The 19,055-nt window shown below is 46.6% G+C and overlaps 2 long non-coding RNA genes across 2 annotated transcripts in view; both read left to right on the forward strand.

Annotated features, from left to right (window-relative positions):
* The first annotated feature begins 3,152 nt into the window (after nucleotides 1–3,152).
* Nucleotides 3,153–19,055, forward strand: part of LOC144890954 (uncharacterized) — a 111,465-nt gene continuing 95,562 nt past the window's right edge. The window contains exon 1 of the long non-coding RNA XR_013622609.1: nucleotides 3,153–3,178. This is a non-coding gene — a long non-coding RNA (uncharacterized LOC144890954). The remainder of the gene's footprint in view (nucleotides 3,179–19,055) is intronic.
* On the forward strand, nucleotides 7,798–8,075 carry LOC144890953 (uncharacterized). The gene is made up of 2 exons (XR_013622608.1): nucleotides 7,798–7,923; nucleotides 8,031–8,075. It is a non-coding gene; the product is annotated as an uncharacterized LOC144890953 (long non-coding RNA).

Raw genomic sequence — 19,055 nt, forward strand, 5'->3', positions numbered from 1 at the left:
TGTGGAAAAAGTAAGTACACCCTTGGCTCTAATAGGTGGTGTTGGCCCCTTTGGCAGAAACAACCTCAAGTATGCGTTTCTTATAACTGTCTACCAGTCTCTGACATCGACTGGGAGAAATTTTCGCCCACTCCTCCGTGCAGAATTCTTTCAGCTGTGCGATGTTTGAGGGGTTTCTTGCATGCACAGCTCGTTTCAAACCCCCCCGCGCCCCCCCCCCGCCCCCCCACAACATCTCGATGGGATTTAGATCCGGGCTTTGACTTGGCCATTCCAGAACCCTCCATTTCTTTCTTTTCAGCCATTCCTTGGTGGATTTACTGGTATGTTTAGGGTCATTGTCATGATGTAAGGTCCACCTTCAGCTGTGCTTCAACTTTCCAACAGATGGCCTCACATTATCCTCAAGCACCCTCTGGTACAATGAAGAATTCATAGTGGATTCTATGATGGTGAGCCGACCAGGCCCTGATGCAGCAAAGCTGCCCCAAACCATAATATTTCCACCACCAAGCTTTACATTTGGTATCAGGTTCTTGTGGTCAAATGCTGTCTTTGGTTTCTGCCAAACATGTCTTCTAGTACTGTGGCCAAATAGCTCTACCTTTGACTCATCTGTCCAGAGCACATTGTTTCAGAAGTGCTGGTCTTTGCCTAGGTGTTCATTGGCAAACATTAGTCTTGCCCTGATGTTCTTTCTGGACAGCAAAGGTTTCCTCCTGGCACACCTCCCATGCAGATCAAACTTGTGCAGCCTCTTTCTAATGGTAGACTCATGCACTTTGACATCAACAGTGGCAAGAGCTACCTGTAGGTCCCGTGATGACATTCTGGGGTTCTTCGAGACTTCTTTCAGCATCTTGCGGTCTGCTCTTGGGCTGAACTTGCTGGGGCGGCCTGGCCTGAACAAGTTGCCAGTTGTTTGGAATCTTCTCCACTTGTAGATGATCTTCCGGACAGTTGAATGATTGATTTCAAATTGTTTGGAGATCTTCTTAAATCCCTCCCAGACTCGTAGGCATCTATAACCTTCTTTCTGAAGGCATCAGAGAGCTCTTTTGATCTAGGCATGGTGACGCCGCACACTTCAACAACAAAGAGCAAACCAAACTAAATGTCTGAGGTTTAAATAAGACAGGTTCCTCGAAGATCCTCTCTGACGATGTTCTCATCATTTGCACCTGAGCTGGTGCACCTGATTCTAATTTTAGGTGTTTGAAGTAGTGATAAATGTAGGGGTGTACTTACTTTTTCCACATGCGAAATTTGCATTTATGTTTATTTAAATTATATAATGGCCTACAAAATGTAAATGTTTCATGATATTTGTTATGTTATATCACCTTTATCTATCAATATTGTTGAAATGAAGATCAAATAGCTGTATGTTGAAATATGTTGAAAAAGTCAAAACTTTACATGGGGTGTACTTACACAGTAATGCCCGCATATATCCATAAACCCAAAATTTTGCAATTTTGCAATTTTGCATACATGGTTAGCCACGAGCAAATCATCGGTGTCATATAAATTTGGTGCACTAACACCATTTCCTCCCCTCCCAGGATGAGACGCAGCCTAAGGTATGGTGTGTATTAATATCCGTGTAGCTTTGGTGGTACCATACCTTATAAAAAAAACTATCACTTTTTGCTCTAGTTATCTAATTTCTCTGGATTCTGACTGAGTTTCTATTCCTGGTTAGTGTCAGTTGTTTCTGTTCCTTGGTTACAGCTACTGTAGATTTGAATAAAGATTGCCTCTGCTTCCTGTCTCTGCCCAGCACGTGAGTATTGCGATGAATGGGTCAATGCGTTGTTTGTTTGTCAGCAGAATAACTCGACAATATTAGCAAGCAAAATCACCAAATTTGGCTTCATATTATACATATGTTATGTCGGTGGGGGTAGTGATGACTTTAGACCAGGTAAATTTGTAGAGGTAGCCTGCTCCGATTGTCGTGTAGAAACCACCATGTAATAGGTACCTGTTTAGCCCGGATAAGTAAGTATACAACTAATCGGATAAGTTGTATATCTGTCCCCGTCACGAGGGGTGGGCATGTTAACTAGCTTAGGGGATAAGGATAAATTATCCCTTGTATGTCCTTACCCTTGGTTATTTATCCTTTGTCCCTTTTGGCACCGCACCATAGACACTAGTAGGAAGTGCCCATTAAATTGCGCTAAATAATAATAAAACCACCCGGAAGCCAGTTCTGAGCACTGCCGATGGGACACCAACAGCTACATAACCACGAAGGTCAGGCGGGTCGAGAGCCACGCACATAAGGGCAGTGATTGGGTGGGAGTTGACCAACAGGAAGACCGGGGTAAGAAGGAACTCGCTGATTGGTGAAGAAAAGGAGGAGCAAGAAGCAGCTCGCCGGTTGGTGAAGAGAAGGGCGAGTAGGAGGGATCACGCTGATTGGCGGAGCGCTGCCAATGACGTCACAAAGCGGATTGTGCGCTGATTGGTGGAGAGCTGAGCCTGTGGTGTTGGCCTGCGCCGATTGGAGGAGAAGCGCCGATGATGTCAGAGCGGGATGTTAAAAGAACTCTAGAACCGGCATTTTTTTCTCTTGCCTCTTGCTCTTCCTCTTGCTCTTGGCCCTCTTGCCTTGCCTGCTTCTGGTTCTCCTGATTCTCTTTGGCCTTTTTCTTCCTCTTCTGCTTCTTGGGCTGGATGTGGAAAGAGACGGTTGGGCGCTGACGATTCTCTCCCCCCCCCCCCCCTTGTCTTCATTCTGGACCTCGGTGCAGGCTTTTGTGTGCCGGCATCGTTTCCTTGTCCCCCCCCCCCTCCCCCCGTTCGTCTGGCATCTGGGATTGAGATAGCTGCAGTTTACGGGAGAGGCGGCGTGTGGACGAGCGGACTGCGGCCTTCTTCCCACCAGGAACACCGCCGGGTCCGGACTTAGCACGGACCTATGGGGCCTTGGAAATACCAGACGAGAACCCTCACCCCCCCCCCCCCCCCCCCCGAGCTGATCAGAGCTAATTGCATGAAATAACCCACATATTTATTTTCATTTATCTTTCTATGTCCGTGTTTTCAAGTGTGCGTTTTATTTTGTATTACCGGCATTCCGTTTCATAAAGCCGGCATTTTTGTACATTTTAAATCCGGTTTGTTTGATTTATTTTCTGCAGGATTGGAAACTGCCGGCGGACCACAGGTAAGACCCTTCTCCCTCCCCTTCCCTTTCTTCCTCCGCGTATATATACTGAAACGCAAAAGAAACTTACCACCTTTGAAACCTTTAAATATCAACAATAACACTGCGTGTAGTAAATGTGTGAACTTATTTGTGGACAATAGTGTCCTCACTGTCAGACAAAACGGTCACGGATGGTCACTTGAACCTTCAATGGTCACTTCATAGCACAGCTGTTGAACAGCCGTTTTGACTGTCAGTGAATAGCCAAGGGGTACGGGATGATTTTAATGAGCTGCACGTGATGTCTTGATATTGGCTTTAAAAAGGCCAGTGCAAAATGGGCATTTCAATCAACATGCCACGATTGTCAAGGGATAAACGGCAGCGTGCCCTGGGCATGCTGCAAGGCGGACTGAGCTACCGTGAGGTGGCACGTCGCCTTGGCTGTTCACACCAGACGATATCGGCCCTGGTGGACAGAGACACCCTCCACAACTCTGCAGATGACAGACCTCGATCAGGGAGGCCAAGAGTCACCACTGCAAGGCAGGACAGGCAGATGGTCCGAAGTCACCTGCGGGATCGAATCCGTCCAGCATCCCGCACTGCGGCAGAAACTCCGGGGCATGCAAACCACGGATCTCCAATGATACTGCACGAAGACGACTGCATGACTATGGTCTGACTGCCAGAAGACCATACAGAGGCCCCGTGATGATGGCTGCCCATCGCCGCAACCGACAGAGATGGTGCCAGCAGCATTAGCGGTGGACCTTGGCGCAGTGGAACGAGGTCGCTTTCAGCGATGAGTCAAGGTTCTGTGTGGACAGTCCTGATGGGCATGAGCGTGTCTGGAGAAGAACTGGCGAGCGATATGCCGATTGTTGCGTGCGTCAAGCCAACAGGTGGGGTGGCCCAAGTGTGATGGTGTGGGCCGCCATATCAGGCCGGTACAGGACGCCACTGGTGGTTGTGGATGGGAATCTTAACACCCAGCGGTATGTGGATAACATCCTGCGACCTCATCTGCTGCCATTCCTGCTAGACCACCCAGAACTGAGAACCTTTCAGCATGACAACACTCGTCCCCATGCTGCTCGCTTTACCACTGCATTTCTCCAAGGCGAGAACATCAACACCATGCAGTGGCCTGCGTTCTCCCCTGACCTGAATCCCATAGAGCACCTGTGGGATGAGCTTGGGAGACGCGTAGTTGGCAGGGCCAGGACATGGGCAGAGCTGCTTCAGACATTGAGGACTGAGTGGGACAGAATCCAGCAGCAATCCATCCAAAGACTGGTAGGCAGTATACGCCGACGATGCACTGCCTGTATCCAAAACAATGGTGGCCACACACGCTATTGAAAGGGGACTGACATTGCACCCTGTGCTGTTCTGTACTGTAGAACAAACTGATGAGATGGTGTATCTTTGTCAAAAACTTGACATGTCATCAATAAAATGCCAATGTTTCAATTAGCAATTGTTGGTTTGTTTTATTTTGAACTGTTACTATTTTATTACATTTCAAACAAGTGATAAGTTTCTTTTGCGTTTTCGGTCCTTTTGAAATTGGTCAAAATGGTCAAATTTTTTGGTCAAAATGCCCATTTTGCACTGGCCTTTTTAAAGCCAATATCAAGACATCACGTGCAGCTCATTAAAATCATCCCGTACCCCTTGGCTAATCACTGACAGTCAAAACGTCTGTTCAACAGCTGTGCTATGAAGTGACCATTGAAGGTTCAAGTGACCATCCATGACCGTTTTGTCTGACAGTGAGGACACTATTGTCCACAAATAAGTACACATTTACTACACGCAGTGTTATTGTTGATATTTAAAGGTTTCAAAGGTGGTAAGTTTCTTTTGCGTTTCAGTATATAAAGTCCGCATTTGAACTGAACGCTTCGGAGTAAACGCTTGATTGCCTTCCGTGACTCTCCCGGTGTTAACTGAGAGCGGTCACACGACAATATTATACACATACAATCATTACCCAATACTCACGTACCCAATACTATGGTTCTGGTGCGAGTAAATATAGTCCTGTACTAAATTTCATTTTATATTCCTTGTGGGATCAAAGTTGAAATCGTCTGAGACAATCACAACATGAAGCTCTGTGTCAAATATGGTGATTCTATCTACCCTTGTTGTCCAGTTATTCTGCCAACAAACAGACAAACACACAGATGGGTATCGCAATACTCACAGGCCCGGCCTACGACCACCATGTGAGTATTTAAACCAAAATAAAAAGGAAAACAAACTTTTCGTCAACATGGTCGACCGTACTTGGGTTTTACAATGTCACAGCATCGAAAACAATTAATTTTCGGAAAGATTATTGGTGTAAAGTGCCAATTGTAAACAATGTTATGCTATATTGCACCATTTATAAGTTGCATATACATAAAATATCTCCATAAGGGATATATTCTAAAATAAATCCATTAATCTTACTTCTAATGAACGGCTCTCATTACAACCTTTAACCCCAATATTTTATCAGTTCTTGCATAGTTGGCCTCTACAGAAGCTTTCACAATAATATGCTGAAACTGCCTTTTACAAAAGTGCTCAAACGCATAATTACATGGATTCGTTTCACACGGGTCATAAAGGAAAGCTATTGATATTTTTATTTCTCTGTTTAATATTTTCACTCAATTTTCAGACTAATTGTTTGCTGAAACCCATTCCTCTGTGTCAGTCATAAGATTTTTTTTATTATGTGGCAGCATATAGGTACATAAAATGGGAATTAAACATTCTTTCTTTCAGAATATCATAAAAACTAAAACAATGATAAAAAAATTAATGCATATAAAAATGCAACAGTGACAGTGAATAAGTGGGGCTAGAGTAGCAGCACAGGCCTAAGCAAAAAAGCAAGAATATGAATATATATGAATGATCGTGTTAAGGCCATTTTCCCCGCTGGAGCGGGGGTTAGCCTTGCGGGCCCCATGACAATCATGGTTCCCTGTTTGAGGCAATGTTTTTATGGCCGGAAGCCCTTCCTGACGCAAACCCTTGGTCACGCTCCTACGATGCGCAGGGATACGGTGTACCTATTCTAAATCGGGGTACACACCGTGATCATTCATCCCAGCAAGCTGGTACTGGTAAGCTAAAACTGGTAAGCAACTGGTAAACAAGCAACTGGTAAGCTGGTTGCTGGTAGGCAAAAAAGCTAGAGAATAAAGAAAAGGAAAATGGGAGACAGCAGAGTGGATTTTTTTTTGTTTGTTTGTTTTTTGTATACTGAATCGAGGCTCGTGAAAGAGCTGACATTTACTTCACAAACAAATCAACCAGACAAACAAAATATATAAAAAGAGGGAGTGGAAGACAAGAGAAGGGGAAGCACACAAACACTTGAGAGCACACAACATTTAAGAGCAGGGAGATGTGTGGGAGGGAGAGGGCTTGGGGGGAGGAGGCGTGGGAAGGGGGGGGGGGGGGTGGGAGAAGTATAAAACACAAGGACACCAAGGACTTCCAGGACAGAAGTTGGTATTTCAAAAAAGTGGAATTGGGGTGAAATTAGCGGGGATAGAAAAGATCAAGGTTTTGGATGGGAGAAGATCAGAGATGGTGGTGAACAGCTGTTTTAAAGACCTGGATGGTGGAGTGATGAAGCACAGTAATGTGAAAGTAAGGAGGTTGGGTGAGAGAGAATGAATTGGGGTATAGCAGCTCTTGGGTAGGAATGAAAGATGACATGAAATGGTGGAATATGACCAAGTTAATGCCCTGTAATGAATAGTGGGATTGACCAGCCTCGGAATCGCAGTTCCCCAATTTGGAGAACAGAGGAACAATTGAGTGCAGGTGGGCAGTAAGCCGGGATTTAGGAAGTTTCACCAAAAGAGAATTACTAGTCGACCACGTGTAGCCTAGAGTAATTTTGGTGGTCAGTGGATGGGGGAGGGAGGAGGAGGTTTGGGTGACATTTATCACACATGTTACATTTATCAGACCTGCATTTAATCAATTCCTGTAGATTGGTAGAGTGTGGCAGCTGCTGCCTACCTGTCAGTGGCATCTGCAAAAAGCAAGAGAGGGTTTAACTGAGCATTTCAGAGATTGTTTATGTATATGAGGAACAAGACAGGGCCAAAGATGCTACCTTTGCACACTCCAGCCTCCGCTGGCAGAGAAGAGGAAGGATTCCATTGACAGCAGCATGGTACTGCATGAGTGGAGGAAGTCACAAAGCCATGTATGAATTGGAAGTAAGCTTGGGTATTTATTTGAGATAATCTGTTTTTGCAAACTTTTTGTGAATGGCAGTAATGTTACCTGTTTTCCAGGCAGATGGGAGGTGGCCAAACTTGAAGGTTGTACACCAATGGATGTGTGGCTCTTGAAGAAGTTTGTAACTTTATTAAGTACACAGACGATATCGCCATTGGTGGCTGTCTTTCCAATCAATCATGTATCTTTTCCTCGATGAGATTGACACATTGAATAAGTGGTGTGGGGACTTTTGTCTTACTCTGAATGTGTGCAAAACAAAAGAGATGATTTTGGACTTTCGGAAAGGTTACAATCATGAGCCTGTAACCATAAATGGTGATAAGGTAGAAATTGTTAGCAAATTTAAATACCTGGGTACCTTTTGTGGTGAAAATGTAAGTTGAACCCAGGTGTGACGCTCACTTAAACCACTGGGCGGTGTCTATAAGACCTCGGGACGTCCGCGACTCGAGGCCACTCCTGCGACTTTATACAATGACATGTAGAATTGAATGGTACGTACCCACTTATATTCTAGGCTTGCTTGCATTGACTGATATATCCAATCTTTCTCATATGATGCCTTGATCCTGACATATATGTTGCATGGTGTATTTTACAGGATGATGTTACGATCTAATTGAAATTAAACCTATCTATGGGACGAGTTGTGGATCTGGTTGATTTTCACAACACTTAATTTCAATTATGATCTTCGGAAATGGCGGGACACGAGTCTTGCGATGGCCGGATGAACGCAGATCACAGACGAGCGTTCCCGACATTCTCCGCGCTCCTGCGAGGCCCACCTCGGAGAAGAATGACCGGCGGAGGACCCGTCGGGCTAGCTCCAGCTACGGAGCTCCGACTACTCTCGCCGCCGGTCTGCCTCAAAAGGACCGGATGCGATGGGGACCTCGCAAGCCTTTTGCGGGACCGCGTCGTCAAAACGCAAACTGCTCTCCTGAGGCCGGAACGCCGGAGCAGGCATGACGGACTCCAGCAAGGCGCCTGCTGAAGGAGGCCACTGGGAAATATCCTGGGCCGCAACCCCGTCGGAACGACGGACCCGCTTGGCGCCGAAGGTACGAGTCTAGCCTCGGTTGCTCGAAACGCTAACGGCTCCGTCCGAGAGAATCATCCTAGATTTGCGTGCCTCGGCCCGAGATGAGATTCCCACACGAGTGATCATGACTCCCATGTCGGCCATGCCTCCACACGGCCGGCACACTCCGACCACTCGCTACTCGGTGGAATCGCCTCCTCCGCACGGGCCGGACACTCCGACCACTCGCTGCTCGGTGGAATCGCCTCCTCCACGGGGGCCGGCACACTCCGACCACTCGCTGCTCGGTGGAATCGCCTCCTCCGTGCGGATCGCGCACTGCTCGTTGGGATCACGCCGTGCCTCACATGGCCGGCTCACCCTGACCACTCGCTTCTCGGTGGAACCACCTCCTCCACGCGAATCGCGCACTGCTCGTCGGAATCACGCCGTGCCTCACACGGCCGGCTCACCCTGACCACTCGCTTCTCGGTGGAACCACCTCCTCCGCGCGGATCGCGCACTGCTCGTCGGAATCACGCCGTGCCTCACACGGCCGGCTCACCCTGACCACTCGCTTCTCCTCAGCGCGAATCGCGCACTGCTCGTCGGAATCACGCCGTGCCTCACACGGCCGGCTCACTCCGGCTGCTCGGGCACTGCGCCCTTCGCGGGCACCACTCTGCGAGGCCGGCGATTCTGATCGCGGCTCGTCGAAATCCCACCTACGCGCGAATCGCGTGCTGCCCCATCGCGGGCACAACCCGATCAATCGCTGCACGGTGGAATCACCTCCTACGCGCAAATCGTGCACTGCACCCTTCGTGGGCACCACTCTGCGAGGCCGGCGATTCTGATCGTGGCTCGTCGAAATCCCACCTACATGTGGCTACTCAACGAGGCCGGCGAACTCCGCTGCCCGGAATCGCCTCAATGGAGGCTCGCTTGGCACCATGCGAGGACTCGTCGCAGCACGGATGAGTTTCTCAGGACGTCGAGCGGGACCTTCATAGCCTTTCACGACACTCGGGCTTATGCTTATGATAGATGATCGTATACCATGTGTATTCTATATGACTATCGTATTGGCATGTATCGGCATGGCATGTATCGGCATGCCGGCATGTATCGTATACCATGTGTATTCTATATGACTAACTATGTCTAAAACTCCGGACAAAACACGGCCCGAAAGCTAAACAAACGAGACGCTACCTCAGGGCGTGATATGTATTCGATCCTTTGACCCGAAAGCTAAACACACGAGACGCTACTTCAGGGCGTGATATGTATTCGATCCTTTGACCCGAAAGGTAACAAACGAGACGCTACTTCAGGGCGTGATATGTATTCAATCCTCTGACCCGAAAGCTAACAAACGAGACGCTACTTCAGGGCGTGATATGTATTCGATCCTTTGACCCGACTGCTAAACAAACGAGACGCTACTTCAGGTCGTGCAGTCTATCGCTGCCAAGCATGCTCGCCCTCTCGACTCGGCGTGCTCACCCTCTCGACTCGGCGTGCTCGCCCTCTCGACTCGGCGTGCTCACCCTCTCGACTCGGCGAAGCCACACTGATTCAACGGGCCGAGCTCAACTTTCGGTTTCCCTCGTACGCGGTGCGCCCTAGATAATACTTTTCGCTCGTCGGCCGGGTTCGTATTCCGTACACCGATCTCGAGCCCGCTCGAATGCTGCTGCCCAATGGACGCGAGACTTTAGATTTCGGAGTGCTACTTTACTCCGTCTGGGGATACCGCTCAGCTGGAACTCGCCGTCAAACCCGCCCGCACGCGCCCGAACCAATTGATGACGTCATCGACTAAATCACGCGTTTGCTTTACAGCACCGCGCCCGATCGATCCCAATTTAACTGTTTCCCGCACTTGCGTCATCAGAGTTCGTCTACCTGGGTACCTCTACAGATAGCAGAAATCGATAGCATCGAAATACTCAATCTGACCGCCCCTGCCCGAAAGTGCGTGTCATAACGTGGCGGCCTTCGAGGGCGACTAGCCAACATCGCGGACTTATGCCGTTAATCGATAAGGCACGGGGCATTTGGGGGTGCACGGTGACCCCATGACACGGTGACATTGAGCGTTGCGCCCGACTCCCTCGTCTCCTGAGCAAGCCACGTGGGCACCGGCCGCCGGATCGCCCTTGACTCTGGGGGTTGTTGCTTCTAGGACACTTGGGGGTGCACGGTGACCCCATGACACGGTGACATTGAGCGTTGCGCCCGACTCCCTCGTCTCCTGAGCAAGCCACGTGGGCACCAGCCCGCCGGATCGCCCTTGACTCTGGGCTTGTTGCTTCTAGGACAGGTCTCCTGGCTCGCCTCCACACATTTCGAGACTGCGAGACGCCTCGCCCGGCCGCTGCCTGATTGCGTTCCCTCTGACCCAGACTGTGAAGGTCGCTCGACTTCGGTGCGCGATTCGCAGCTGTTATCCCACACTTCACGACGGGGGGGGGGGGGGGGATGGATGAGTGAGGGGGTGAGATGATGATCCATCCATCCGGGCCATCCTCTTGGCTGTCGATCCATCCATCCAGGCCATCCTCTTGGATGTCATCCGGGCCATCCTCTTGGCTGTCGATCCATCCATCCAGGCCATCCTCTTGGATGTCGATCCATCCATCTGGGCCATCCTCTTGGATGTCGATCCATCCATCCGGGCCATCCTCTTGGATGTCGATCCATCCATCCGGGCCATTCTCTTGGATGTCGATCCATCCGGGACGTTTTCCATTTCTCGATCTCGACGTTTTCTCTCCGGGACAATCCCTCCGGGACGGTAGCCGGTATAGCCGATCTTCACCGATCCTCTGCGCGCTGTGCTGCAGGTCGGGAGATTCTGCGCGCTTCGCTGGGAAGGCGCATTTCGGTCGTTTTGTGCGTCGTCGTAACGGCCATGCCGGTCGTTCGGGCAGCCTACGGAGGGCACTCGTGGCAAACGTTTTGCTTGAAACTATTTGCCGGAGCTTGTACTTCGTACGCGCTGCCGTCAGAGAGCGCTCGAGTCTCGTGATTTCAAAACAGGGGGACTCCGGGGTATCACGTAACTCTCGTTATGGCTCTCGTCGGTTCTCTCCCTCGGCAATTCCATGACATGGATCTAATGTGGATCGACCATGTACCCTTGGGAGCCAAGGCAGGTACAGACTTACTGTAATGGACTTACTGTAGTGGCCTCCTGTCATGTAATCTTACTTACTGTTACAACTCCTAGGCCGGTACAGACTTACTGTATTGACTTACACTGTCATGGCCTCCTGTCATGTAATCTTACTTACTGTTACAGCTTACTGTAAAGAGGCTTACTGATTTACACATCTTCCACATCGACACATCTTCCTGTAATGTGTTGCCTTGCGACGAATAGACATGGCTTACTGGTTTACACATCTTCCACATCGGCACATCTGCCTGAAATGCGTTGCATTGCGACGAATGGACATTCGCTCTTCGACAAGGTACACCTTATGTAATGAGTTGCATATCGCAAAGGTACACCTTATCCAGCACATAGGCCTGTGAGACTAGCCTATTGTGACCCACAGGCTCATCGTCTGCCAGTATCGGACATGTTTGCTAACCAGGCTATGAGTGCGCCTAGAGAACATCTGCCGTCCCTCCCTTCGCCTGATACACCCCTGCCTGAAGCGGTGAGGGCACTGAGGTGCCCCTCCGACACCTGCCTCCAGCGGCTACTCCGAAGCAGGGGACTCCGGATTTGGGGGCGACGTACCCGGTAGTTTCCGAACCTGTGCTGGCAGGGTAATTCGCCACACTGACCTCTACGGATGGACCGACTGACCTGTACTACTGATAATGGATTTGTTTCGTATAGCGCTTTCCAGGAAGCCCTACAGACGCTTTGACAGTGTGCGAACCATAACACAATGGCGCACAGACAAGAATCAATAGGGATATTTCTTTGACACCCTAATAATGATATGATGACTTCCTCTACCTATTAATGCTGACGCGCGCTCGCTTCCTGCCTAGTGGCAGCATAGTTCTAACGGCGGGGAGAATGTGGTGAAAATGTAAGTTGAACCCAGGTGTGACGCTCACTTAAACCACTGGGCGGTGTCTATAAGACCTCGGGACGTCCGCGACTCGAGGCCACTCCTGCGACTTTATACAATGACATGTAGAATTGAATGGTACGTACCCACTTATATTCTAGGCTTGCTTGCATTGACTGATATATCCAATCTTTCTCATATGATGCCTTGATCCTGACATATATGTTGCATGGTGTATTTTACAGGATGATGTTACGGTCTAATTGAAATTAAACCTATCTATGGGACGAGTTGTGGATCTGGTTGATTTTCACAACACCTTTATTGATAACAAGTTAACTTTTGATGGAAATACTGATGCTGTGTACAAGAAATTAATGCCAAGATTGTATCTTCTCAGCAAGTTGAATTAATTTGGTGTTAGCTCTCGTGTGATGCGGATGTTGACCAATTCCTTACTGATCATATATCAGTGTTTTGTCATTTAATTAGATTTCCTGGTACAGTTATCTTAATGTGCGGAATAAGTCACGATTGAGAAAGGTCATTACACTGGCATTTAAAGCTGTAGGTGGGCCTTCAATTAATCTGGAGTCTCTATACTTGCGAGCATTGGAAAGGAAGGCGGTGCAGGTGTGTACCGATGAAAGTCATTTCTTGAACGGACTTTTTGAAAAACTGCCATCAGGGAGACGTTTTCGTGTAAGGAGGATGAAGAAGAACATTTTCAAAAGGTCATTTGCACCATGTGCAACTCAAATGCTGAATTCAAAATTCCTAGACATTTTGCTGTTTAGTCCATCTTCCATATCTTTTTATTTCGTTTTCTTATGTCCTTTGTGTTTTATGTTTTTTTATGATTGTTAACTTATTGTGTCACCAAAGAATAATTTCCCCTGAATATGGGACAATGAAGATTTATCATTTATAACCTCTTGATTTGCTACAGAACACTCAACAGCACTCTGTAGTACATCCGAAATATTATAATAAGATGCTGCAAGCACACAAAACATGCTGAAGTGTCCCTTTATCTATTGAAAGAGGTTTGATGATGTTGGCAAAATATCCTAAGTAGAACTAAACATAAAACCTATTTATGCAGCCTCCATCTTTCAAATACAATAACTGCCTAAGACAGCTTTCATCCAGCCATATGGTCCCAGGGCAAGCATGCCTTCTGCTGCATTGTATATGAATTCTTCTTCTGATTCTCTCAATTCAGCTTCACTTAAAATACAACAAGCTTGCACATTTCCACTTAGAAATTTCTATCTTTGAAAAGATTGTCCTGGTACCGCAGTGATATCAATACTTCTTCAAACTCCAAGCAATGTCTTGTTTGCCAGACTGCGATGCATTTCGTTTTCTTATACTGTGTCGAACTCTGTGTTCAGGTCACAGGTTGCCACATTTTACCTGACCTTCCTTCTCTTTGGCTCACTCTCAGAGGAGTCAGCAGAATTTGAAAACATGCCACAAAATCGAATTTTAACATTTTCAAATAATTCTAATATTTAAAATGTGACATATACTATATAATTGGGTGCTTTGCAATTTCCATACAGATTTCCTTTTTTGAAGATCAGTTTTCCTTCCTTGCTCCTTATCCAGCCACCTTTTGTCGTTATTCTTTTCTGCCTATCTGTCAGTGCTTTAACTTTCTCATGCAATGCTCTCTGTGCCTTTTCTACAATGCTTCCATTTCCTTGCAACGGTCTTCATACCACCTTTCCTTGGCCTCCCTGCATGATTTTACCAAAGGCGGGGGTTATGTTTCCATCCCATATTTGTTTGTCTGCGAGCAAGATATCTCGATTGTGGTGTCTTTGTTTGTGTGTCAGTTGTGGACGGATTTAGAGGAAACTTGGTGGACAGGTTGGGTGTGTGACAAGGACAAATTTATTTGATTTTGTTAAAGATCCAGATATGAGGATTTATGAAATTATTTAAGTGATTCTTCACCGTTGCGAGATACGGCCAAAAACGACATATAGCATATCTCAAAAGGTTGTGGACAGATGACAAAACTTGCTGAAGAGGTTGGGTGTGTAACAAGGATGAATAGATTAGATTGAAGTGAGGGTGGCTTCTGGGTGCATGGCAGCTTTGGTGAGCCTGCGGGCCACGCGCGTTGTGCCTGAAGTTGGGTGGTTTGTCTGGGATGCAGCCTTGCCTTGAAGCCGTGTGGGAGGGCCCGAGCTTTGGCGGACTCAGGTGGGAAGGGGGACCTGGGCTTTGCTGGACCTGGGTGGGAAGGGGGACCTGGCTTTGTCGGACCCGGGTGGGAAGGGGGACCTGGGCTTTGGCAGACCCGGGTAGGAGGGCCCAAGCTTTCGCGGAAACCCTCTTGCAGGCCTCCTTCCGTTTAGGATGTGGAAGACCGAGGTGAGATTGAGGATCGTGCCAGATGCTAAGTGCGTGGCAGCTTTGGAAACGATTTTCGTGAGATCCAGTATCTTGGCAAATATGGCAGCTTTGAAGGATGAGACGGAGGTGGCTATGGCATCGAGAGGTAAGATACCGTACCCCAGCATACCTCTGAGACCATTTTGGGGATGGCAGAGAGGGGAAATGGAGCACAGTTGAGGAGAAATGGTTCTTGGTTCCTCGCTGGGGTAGGCATGGATGCTTCAGGACTGAAGAGGACTCTCTGTTTAGTCTTGGGGACTCACAGGTGTAGATGAGGACCGGTGCCAGTGACGTGCACACACACATACACACACACACACACACACACACGGGTCATGATTTGCGCATACACATGCACGATTATGTTATGTATTATGTGCTACACATATTGTGAATGACATATTGTGCTGTGTATGGTGTGCACACATATCTTACTATAATTCACCAAATGTCCGTCTGTCTGTTTGAAGGTACCGTAAAAACTGCTGAACCGATCGCAAAGATATTTTGGGTGGGTAATCCTGGGACTCCTGGGAGTAAAATAGGCTATTTCGTTTTCCCAATTTCAGCTTTGGTCTCCAGCATTCTCAGGTTTGGACTCCCGCATAACATTCGCGTTCGCATAACGTTCATAACATTCATAACGTCATAACGCATGACGATGTTCTCATTGTGACGATGTTGTGACGATGTATGTGTTCACGGTAGTGTTTGACATGAGGGTGTGAACGTAATTTCGTAATGTTTTTCGTTTCGTAATCCTTTAATGAACGTTTAATGTTTAATGAACGTTTAATGTTTAATGAACGTTTAATGCCCTTCGATGTCCGGGGCCGCACGCGCTACACTGGATGGGCCAGCGTGTACCTTGCCCTTCTCCGTCAGGCTCGGGTAAACCGCTGAGCCCCATCCGTGATGGGGACTGGGGCTTGAGACAGTGTCCCACGAACGAGGAATTCCCAGTAAGCGCGAGTCATCAGCTCACGTTGATTAAGTCCCTGCCCTTTGTACACACCGCCCGTCGCTACTACCGATCGGACGGTTTGATGAGATCCTCGGATCAGCCCCTGCACGGGCCGTTCTCGGCTCGTGCCCGTGCACCGAAAAGATGAGCGAACTTGACTGTCTAGAGGAAGTAAAAGTCATAACAAGTTTTCCATCGGTGAACCTGCGGAAGGATCATTATCGGGACAACATGAGAGCGAGAGAGACGCGAGACGTACATGGTAGGTGATCGTCCATGTACTGTTTAGCCATGTACTGTTTAGATTTTGATGATTTGCGTGTGATATGATTCAACGGATGTTTATATGAATCGTTTAAAATAAAAAAGCCTTCAATATCTGATATTTTACCTTTTCATTTGGGCTTCCCAAATGAAGCCCCGCCCTTAGGGCGGGTACTGTTGCTCGTTATACTTAAAATACACATTTCCATATAATACACATATTGTATTGTATACACATATTATGAATGACATGTTTTATGTATATTGTGTACACACATATTATACATATTTGAAACACACATATACATGCACACACCCTTGGAAGGGGGATGGAGGTGGTGGTATGAATGAATAAAAATGTACAAAACATTCACCTTTTGATGAGAACCTCTCACAGACATATCACAGTAACTACTGTTGTGTAAACATTTACTCGTCTAAACCTGAAAGCTACCACACCCACCAGTAGTGCCATTATCCATATACCCCTATATCCACAATCCTTCGGGTACCTACGTTAGTTTAAACTGTAATAAGTAAACCTCTCATGCACAGATGAATCCCATCTCGTCTGCAGGAATCCTATCCATCCTATCACCTTTGGTACACTGAATCATGTACGGAGGCAGTTTGCCTGCCTTCTCTTCCTGGACTCAACATTGGATCAAAGGTAATCTCATGCAGTTTATTCCAGAAACCATGCAACAAGTGTGCTTCCATTCTACGGGGAGAAAGAAACCATCTGGCCAACCTCAGGGATGAACTCTGAAAGCTGTTTCTTTCCTAAAAGATCACCTTATATGTATGCTCACCTCTATCTCTTCCCTCATTGCAAATGGGGCCACAGCAGATTTTGTTCATGAGAAAGCCTAAAAGCCAAATGACAAATGTCATGAGAAAGCTTCCAAATATTATGTACCCAATTACTCCATTCTTCTCCCTACCCTATCCACTTGTAGCACATAGAGACGAATTGGGAGGGGGCAGTGTACAATAATTGATTGATTAATTGTGAAATTAAAATAAAGAAAACATAATGGTAAAATAATTAATTTCTTAATCAATTGGCGAATAACACACCTTAACCATTTTCATCTGAATCTGTAACTTTTTGAAAATTAATTAAGTGATTAATCAACAAAAATCAGTAATTAATCGATTAATCAATAAATTGAAAATACCAATTATAGCCAAATCACTTGGTCATTGTCTTGTCCAAATATCAGCTTCCTTACTCAAAAGGTGCCTGAGATAATGCCCAGATGAGAAAGGAAATAAATAGGTACTTCATTAATCGATAATAATCAAGTTACTTATCAATTAATTGATTAATCTAAAAACAAACAAGTACAAAAAGTTTTAATTAAAACAAAAGCCGCGTCGATGTTACACAATGCCTAGATGCAGCTGTGCCTATAACGTCGATGTTATAGGCACAGGACATTCCTATTGATTCGATTACTTGATGTTATTTTTGTGCAAAGTGAAAATATATCTCGGCAATTTCCCGTGTGTGGCGACGAATTTTTAATATATCTCGGCATTTTCCCGTCTGTTATTTCAGGCGGTGTATGACTGACCATGCCGCGATTAAAAAAAAAAATATCTCGGCATTTTCCCGTGTGTGGCGACACGTGAACGAAGCTATGCTCCTCTCTCCACATTATTGTGACGACGTAAAAATTAAATATTTCATCGTGACGATTGTCATCAAATGGACGAATTTTTAATATATCTCGGCATTTTCCCGTCTGTTATTTCGGGTGGTGTATGACTGAGCATGCCGCGATTTAAACAAAATATATATATCTCGGCATTTTCCCGTCTGTTATTTCGGGCGGTGTATGACTGAGCATGCCACGATTTAAACAAAATATATATATCTCGGCATTTTCCCGTCTGTTATTTCGGGCGGTGTATGACTGAGCATGCCGCGATTTAAACAAAATATATATATCTCGGCATTTTCCCGTCTGTTATTTCGGGCGGTGTATGACTGAGCATGCCGCGATTTTAAAAAAAAATATCTCAATGGACTTGAAGTTACAGGCCTTTGAGAATTCATTTCGTTCTATAAAGGGCAACTTTCATCGGATTTTCTTCCCGTTTTTTTTCAACCGAGTCTAAAACTATGTTAGCGACTGTGAAAAATGAAATGATATATCGAATTTGATTTGAAATAAAACTGTGTGAGAGAGGAAGATACCACGGGCCTACAAAACAGGCCTCAAAGCTATGCGAGTTAATAAAATGGTGGATATTTGTTTATATGAAGCCTCTCCCAAAATGGGTGGAGCTATGGTTCCCAGAATGGGTGGAGCTTCGAGGTTTTGTCTTCTCTGCAAGAACAACAAGAAGAAGAAGAACAAGAAGAAGAAGAAGAAGAACAACAACAACAGCAGAGGGCACTCTATGAGCAGCGTCTGCGACGCAGCTAAAAAATATCGTATTTGCCAAAGCACTTGCTCACTATTGTGTCCAAATTTCAGCTTCCTAGCTCAAAGGATGGCTGAGATATGACAAAAACAAACAAGACTTAAAAAACAAACAAACAAACAAAAAACGACTGGACAAACAAACAAGAAAACAGTGTTGAAAACCGAGTGCTCTCTTTCGGCTCGCGTCATCGTCGGTCGCCCTTCGGTGCGCAGCGATGACGTCATGCAACCCTGGAGATGGAATAGGAAAGGAACGGTGTACAATATTTAGGCAAGGGTCAAGTCCGATTCTGCAATGGGTCAATGGTATCAGTGCCCTTGTCCAGAAAACCTTCTCTGTTGCTCTTCAAACTCAATAATTTGCCCTCGGTCACTTTCCATCGACTTGGAATTTGGTTCAGAGTTGAAATCGTATAAAATGTGCAGTCGACAGCCTTGGACTGCAAATAAAACCAAATCGAAATACTCCGGGACATCTTGGCCA

Source organism: Myxine glutinosa, chromosome 2 (genome assembly GCF_964187855.1).
Source record: "Myxine glutinosa chromosome 2, kmMyxGlut1.1, whole genome shotgun sequence".
In the NCBI taxonomy this organism is placed as follows: Eukaryota; Metazoa; Chordata; class Myxini; order Myxiniformes; family Myxinidae; genus Myxine; species Myxine glutinosa.